Source organism: Euphorbia lathyris, chromosome 7 (assembly GCF_963576675.1).
Source record: "Euphorbia lathyris chromosome 7, ddEupLath1.1, whole genome shotgun sequence".
NCBI classification, from domain to species: Eukaryota; Viridiplantae; Streptophyta; class Magnoliopsida; order Malpighiales; family Euphorbiaceae; genus Euphorbia; species Euphorbia lathyris.
The window spans coordinates 83,349,799-83,356,978 of NC_088916.1; the positions used below are offsets into that span (position 1 = coordinate 83,349,799).

The window sequence follows — 7,180 nt, forward strand, 5'->3', positions numbered from 1 at the left end:
TTATATTTGTTTTTCATCAATGATTCCATGACTATTAAATTTCATTGCCCGTGTAATATATGCAAACTAAAATTAATTGAATATCCACAATATTTCGAAATATTGTGGATATTCAATTTAGTAGTCATGGAATCATTGATGAAAAACAAATATTTAAGCTTTTGCTTGTCCTCAAGCAAATTAAATCCGAAAACAAAGCTAGAAGACCAAGCACTCAAATAAATCAACAATGAGACATGATTCATTTCAAGTAACAATGTAGAAGATCATAATTTTGAGCCGTTTGAAACATGATAAACACCTTGAGTAACTAAACGATTTTTGAATTTATACTTTTGGCCATTAGTGAGACATTTTTCAAATAGTTGATACTTAATGAACTCGTTAAATACCTCACATAGGATTCACTCTTTATGCTCAAGTGTTCCAGGTAACTCTCAATTTTCCAACACAAGTGATAACTATCGTGGGCTTGCACGGTCATCCAACCTCTACCACTATGCCTCCTTACTAGGATTTGATCAAAAGGACTTAATTGGATTGTAATGAAGGGTTAAGGTTTGGTGTGATTATGATGGAAATGAGGTTTAAGAATCTTATTGAGTTTCTAAAATGTTATTTCTTTTCTTTTCTTCCCCTTTTTTCTTAAAAATTTTGAATAAGCTTTTTTTTTGGAATGGGAGAATTGTATTCCTAGGGGGGTAATGTGTGTGAGCCAAAGAATGTATATATGTTTTTGCTTTAATTCTCTCTTTTTAGACAAATATTTATCTATTAGAAACTCATAGATTCTGGGATTTTTTGATAGAAAGTGATGGAATAGGGTTATATTGTGGTGGCAAAAGAAGGGCAAGGCTCAAAATGGGGAACAAGGGAAAATGATTTCGGGTAGGCTATTGGTTTATATGGTGGCGAAATGAAAGAATGCCTTAATCATATCAAATTCCTAGTTCGGTGCGTGGTTTCGGTTAGTATTTAATGCAAGCCCTATAGTTAAAAACAAGCGTGGATCCCACATCAAAGAAAAATAATCGAGCTATTTAATGTGCTCGTGGCTCAAAGTATCTCTCCATGGGTGCGTTTGTGTGGTACAAGTTCAAGTGTTTCAACTATGGGTAAATGTCTAAAAATGAGTATTTATTCAAAAATAGTTATTCAAATTTTTATTCATGACCCAACGATTCAATTTTAGAATTTTAGAATTGTCAAATAGGTTTATCCTATCACAAGTTAATGCTATTAAAGAGTCTTTTGGTCTTTAAAAAATTTATATTTACAAATCTATAAAACACAGCTCTCAAATTGAATTGTAAGAGTGTAAAATAGGCTTAAGTTCAATTTAGTTCATAACTGTTAAATTATTAAACAAAATTGAAATGTCCATATGGTTTATGGTTCCAATTTATAAGGCTTTGTAAGAGATCAAAAGGTTGCAAAATTTAGTATAGGGAGACTCATGGTTGAAAAAAAGCGAAACATGATTATGTATTTTGAATTCTACATGTTAAACTACATCCCTCTGTACTTTCCCAGGCTATCCGATAGGTCCCTAAACTTTGTAGATTTCTTATTAGCCTTCTGAAGTTTTTTACAATGACTTATTTAACCCATAAATTAGCTTAAAGTGACTATTGTCCACCTGGAGTGGTTATAATTATCAATTAGCTTTATAAACTTGCTTAAAATGATATACATTTTAACTTATCCAAACCTCATGCTTCTGCCACCCGAACTTAAGAAGCAAATGAGCATTTCAAACATATTGAGACAACTCCGAAATTCAGGAGGCTAATCGGATAATCGAAACAAATACAAAGAGCCCCTTAGCAGTAAAAAAATCTCTATTTGTGACTACTAAGGATGTTCCCCTTATCACCAAAAAAATCCTCAAGTACGACTACAAAAAACCAAGTAAGTTTACACGTAATAACACAGACTTCTTTTAAAGAATGTTTGGTTTAAATTTCCAGAGAATGAGAATCCAAATAAATGACTAGTTCTTAATTTTGTGTGGTTCAATATAAAATCAGAATGTTATTCCCTTTGAAGTGGTTTAGTTCTTTAATGATTGGAAGAGAATTAATACAATATTTGTTAAAAATAATTTATCAAATAATAATAATAACTTCAATTAAAAATAATATCTTGGTTTTATTACGCATATCCAAATTCCAAAGCCTTTTGGAACATTTGCTCATATCACAGTAGTATTTTGCGGCATCTTTCAATGCATATTTGTATCCATAACTTGTACATTTCTGTCTCACATGCTAGCAAACCAATCAAAGCTTGTGGCATATACATTTTATTTTAGAAAAATATTGATATGCTGACAGTTTATGCATGCTAAACCGAGTTTGAATTTTGGCATAAATGAATTGTTACGGGAGGGCTTAATATATTGAAAAAAAATCATTAATCAAAGACTTAGTATATCCATTTAAAAAATAGAGACTTAATGTATTTAAAAATAATTAATCAACCGTTTAATTTATAATGACTTAATGAATAAAAAATAAATTGATCACGACTCAAACATGCAATTTAACCACAGAACTTCGCGGATAACTATAACATGACTTCATTGATTAACTTTTACACATTATATAGATGTAAAAAAACAGTTCATAGATATGCATGCTTGTGAAATGATGGACTTCTTGAAGAGGATGTTTTAAAGAGCATATTTTAAAGAATTTTAATTCTTCAACTGTTTAGTTTTGATGTAATTTATGCATTGTCTGGTGATTAAAAGAAAGTTAATGTTTACACTTGAGAGAGAAAGCTAAAAAAATAAAAAATACTATTTCATAGTAAATGTGATACTAAAAAATTTTAATTCTTGAAAAAATTCATTTTGAGGTTGTTAATAAATTTTTTAAATCAACCCTTACACAATATAATGCAATAAAAGCTAATAATATTAATCAGAAAAATAAAATATGATTAACTACTAATAGGATTCACTTGCAAACACAAATTGAACATCTCATATTTTGACATGTCATTTTTATAGAGATAGTAAAATTACACGTGATTTACGAAAACATTACAAAAATCCAATATAATATTATTAATGGGTTAAAATTTGTTAAATAGATTTAGAATCAAATTTTTGGAAGATGGTGTTAATTTACTTCCTAATACAAAAATAACATTGAAATTTTAAAATTGTCCTTATATATTTTAAAATTTCTATCACTAAAAGAGTTTATAATAAATGGAGATGCTTTAGTTGTAGTATACCAATTCTGTTTCGAGAACTGTGGTATACATTTATGTCATTTTTAATATTAGGTACAATAATTATCTATTATTTATCTAATCAAAAGAACAGGGTTACCAACAAAACTCATATATCACAGTTATGGAAACAGATCGTACCAGTTCTGTTTCCATAGCTATGGTATAAACATAACTGTATACAAGTTATTTTGGTATCCCTTAGGACTTCAAAACAAGGTTATATAAAAACTTAACAAAGAATGGAGAAAAGGAATATACTAAATAGGCAAAAATGAAACATAGAGAAGTAAGTGCAGATACAATTTCAGTTAATTTAACTAATGCAGTTAGGCTGGCATATTAGAAAGGCCTTACTATATTGTCTTTATCTAAGAGACAAAGGCAACATGGCTTTCATGTGCTTCGCTTAATAATTCAAGGTTCATTTTCTACGTTTGAATTTTCTCTTTTCCTTCCATTACCAATCAAAATCTCCATATAATAATTCCTGCTTTTCAAACACAGCCTTTTGCATTTGCATATAATAACTATGAAAAGTAAACTCTCACAATTTTTATGGAATGAAGGTTCCGTCTATGATGCTTGGTTTAGTTGTGCTTCTAATCAGGTTTCCGTCCATGATTCATAAAACATTCAGTTTACTCGTGTTAAGCTTCTTAGGCCTACTGATACTCTTGCACTTGGCCATTAGTTACATCTCAAGGTCAGATCAATTTCTCTTCATCCTTCTTCTCACTTCCTGCATATCTTCCCTCTCTCACTTTCTGATTTTCTCTCTCTCTTCTTGACTGTAGAAGTTATCAAGGTTTTAAGAGCCAAGAAACACGTGAAAGTAAAGAGGCAACAACCAGATTCATCAGAGGAACATATAGCTTCAGATTCTGAGAATGGAAGCAAACCTGCCAGTATGTACTCAAATAAAGATAAAGATCACCAGGTATGTATATATGTGTTTCTCACTCTCTCTATCTCAGAATATTTTTCCAGATTCTTGTATATGTCCTGAAACCTCACCTGTTCTTTGAACAAGTTCCTCTATGTTTTAATATTTCATACATAATCAACAAAAGGACATTGGAAACAGCTATTAGTTAAACTTATTATAATTATTCATTTGGAGTTAAAAACTGAACACTGCTTTCAATCGTCTTGTTTTAAGACGATATTATAGAGCGATTGATTTGGTTGAACAAAACTGACCGTTGTGATAATGCTAATCGCACGAAACAAAACATGAAAGGCAACAACCAAGGGCCCAAGCTAACAACTCCATTGTAATGAGGTCCAAGTCTTAGCGGCCGCCATATACAGAGTATCTCTGAGTCTGGGATCTGACTACTGCATCTGATTGTAATATCTTAAATAGTCAATGAAGCATACAGTTGACCTCTATCTTTGGAAAGATTGCTCATGAGTTCTTGGACACCATCCTTGCCTAACGTATCCTTCAAGTAGATAGAAGCAGCAGCTACTTACTTCCTTAGGTGTAACTTTGCCATCATAATCCCTGCCAACAATGAACATAAATTAATATAAGTTTGCAAATCTAGTTGCATGAAGAAAGGGGGTACAAGGGTGTATTAACCCCTGAACTTATAGTCAAACAAAACCCGATGACATAACATGTAAAAATTTGCACATAATAGGCATGGCCGCTTTGCATCAGTGACCTTTCAATAACAAGATCTGCCAGAAGTTGACTAAAATAATCAAATTCAGTCATAGTTTATATGCATTACTTATCAACCGAGCTCCAAGATTGTAAACCAGAACCTGATAATTTCAACATTTAGTGCCACTGGAAATAGCTGTTCATGAATCATGACACCAAGAGCAATACACGGAAGCATACATATATGCACATGCTAAAAATTATCAATTTCAAACTGACTCAGCAAATGACAAGGTTACGTTTGAAAGAGAGAATTTTGTAGGTCACAACTTGATGCAAAAGGTTTCAAATTTCTTAGTTAACTAAATAAAGTTTATATTGACATAATGAAATCGTCACCTGTTTGGCTCACACTAATGCAACAAGATAAAAACAAAAAGTCTAACATAGACCAAAACAATCTTGAAAACTCATCACAGTTTATTCTATTAAATTAAGAGAACAGTTAATGAGGATATCATGATTCCAAGAACAAGAATAAAAACAGTAATAACCTTGATTATCTCTTCCTGCATGTCAAGGTATCCCAATTTCCTCCTTTCAAAAATAGAATCTTCTGGTGGTAAAGATGTAACACCACCAGTATCTACAGACAGTACTTTTGGCTTTGCAATTTGAGGGTGAGTCTATATTTAATGTCAACAGTAGAGGTATCCGACACTGATTATATTCAACAAGCTTGTACTTTGCCAAGTATTCAACAAGTTCAATGCAAGAAACTTTAAAAAGCAAAATGTGTTCAAAAGGAATCCATAGGAACAATTTCAAAGCTCATATTAGTATCAGCTTCAGTATTAAGTGCACTCCCATTACATGATCATCTAGGATGATAGCATACCTTATTACGAGAGGCATAAATTTTAACTCTCTTTGCCCTGTTAGCAAACTTCAATGTATTATGAGTTTCCTCCATACTACTAGATGCAGAAATAACTGCAGATATAAGCCGTATAACAAATTAAGAGAAGGAATCCATATATTAATGTCACTGCAAGACATTTGGTCCATCCTCTAGTTAGAAACCAGACGAAAGCAAAAAACAATAAGAAAATAGATACATGAGCAATTCCCATTGGATTTTATAGAAAACATAATCTATACGATAGTATAGCATCAACACATTCTGCGCATTTCATGTGTTATACATAATTTGGTTATAAAATTCAGAGTATATGCATGGTCAACTAATGAAATCAATAAATTTGAAGAATTTTAAATTAATATTTTCTTTTAACTCCTTGAAGTTGTTAACTCTGCTTATTAGCCCAGCCTTAGGGAGGAAAGCCTGCAATCCTTGCTAAATCCAACTCCCAAAATCTGCTTTTGACACTCTATGCAAAAACATGAACACAATCAAATCAATCACACAAACCTCAGTCCTTGTAAGGAGTCTCCTAGTATTCCACTTTATACATAACACCATGTAAAAAGCCAAAAACGATTTCAGCACTCATTTTCAATTTTGAAAAACTAAGTCCAATCTGACTGCTGAAACCTAAAACACTATTCCACCTCTTCCATGTACTTACAAACTTAGGAAGAGAAAACAATAAGAAAACCCTAAAATTAAAGCAGCTAAGACAAATAATGAGCACGAATTAAGAGGGGAAACCTCATTTTTCAACTAATAAACACCAAACAAAGATTAAATCGAATCTAATCAAAATAAAAGTTTAAATGTATCTAGAATCAATAAGCAAAATAGCTGAAGAATAAGAAAGAAAAAGAAGAGACGTTTAAAGTTTTTACAAATTGGATACTGTGATTAGGTTCTCGAGACTCCATGTGGATATGTTTTTGCTTGGACTTAACATTCTGTGACTTCCTTCTCTTAACCTGCAATCAATAGAACAGATTCACAGAAAACACAAACATACATGGAGAACGATTACAAAAATGGAAGAAAGAAAGAAACCTTAGCAGTGAGACCGAACTGAGGCAGGAGGTGAGCGGCCAAGAGAGGAGAATGACGTTCATAGAGAGCGGCCAAGAGAGGAAATTGACCTTCATGGAGAGTGGGGAAGAGAGGAGAAAACATCAGTCATTATGTTTGACGGAAGAAGAACAGCAGCCATGGGGTTAGGGTAATGACCCTTAATTTGGGGGGAACGAAAAGAAAAGAGGGAGAGAACCAAAAGTTTGGGAGGGAAATGAAAATTTATGGGGGGGAAATTTAGGGCATTAAAAGCAAAAGAAATTAATAAGTGATTAACTTGTTATTACTATAATTAATAAGTATTTAATTTTTTTATTAGAATTTAT

The 7,180-nt window shown here is 32.0% G+C and overlaps 1 long non-coding RNA gene across 2 annotated transcripts; it reads right to left on the reverse strand.

The window, feature by feature from the left end:
* Positions 1-4,367: 4,367 nt before the first annotated feature.
* LOC136201514 (uncharacterized) lies at positions 4,368-6,972 on the reverse strand. Of its 2 annotated transcripts, XR_010673880.1 has the most exons (4): positions 6,834-6,972; positions 6,668-6,754; positions 5,757-5,851; positions 4,368-4,753 (listed from the first exon to the last, which is right to left on the reverse strand). It is a non-coding gene; the product is annotated as an uncharacterized lncRNA (long non-coding RNA). The 2 variants fall into 2 exon arrangements; XR_010673881.1 differs by lacking the exons at positions 4,368-4,753; positions 5,757-5,851 and adding an exon at positions 6,161-6,249.
* Positions 6,973-7,180: the final 208 nt, after the last annotated feature.